The following is a 513-nucleotide window of genomic DNA, read 5'->3' on the forward strand; positions in this document are numbered from 1 at the left end:
TATGTACAATCTGGTGTAGTGACTTTTAATTACAGTTAGACTCGCTACTATCCGGCAGGCATAGTTTAAAAACAATAATACATTAATGAAATTACAATATTACATTTGTAATCATTCATCTATGAACAGTAAAATAAGTTCAAATAATTTTTTAAGAAGAATTTAGCCCGCCTGCCCCCCCCCCCCCCACAGTTTGCGTTTATATTTTGGTTATTTTGATTATGTATGTACGGTATTCGTCCTTATGTAACGAAAGGACGGCCGGGGCCGGATACAGGCCAAAGTTCTATAGATACAGTCCGGGTGGCTTGAGCTTACCTGCCGCCCCTAAAGAAAACACCTGCAGAAGGCTGACAGGGCTTTACCATAGGGGACTCTGAAAAACCCTCATAATTGTTTACCAAGGAATATACGTGACCATACATCTCACTTTTGAAAAGATTATGCCGTGTTTTGGTCTAGAGCAGTGTTTTCCAAGTGGGCAATATCGCCTTCTGATGGGCAATGGAAGCT

Source organism: Pholcus phalangioides, unplaced genomic scaffold, assembly GCF_987345545.1.
Source record: "Pholcus phalangioides strain wild (caught in Gottingen) unplaced genomic scaffold, Ppha-v1.0 ptg000002l_1, whole genome shotgun sequence".
In the NCBI taxonomy this organism is placed as follows: Eukaryota; Metazoa; Arthropoda; class Arachnida; order Araneae; family Pholcidae; genus Pholcus; species Pholcus phalangioides.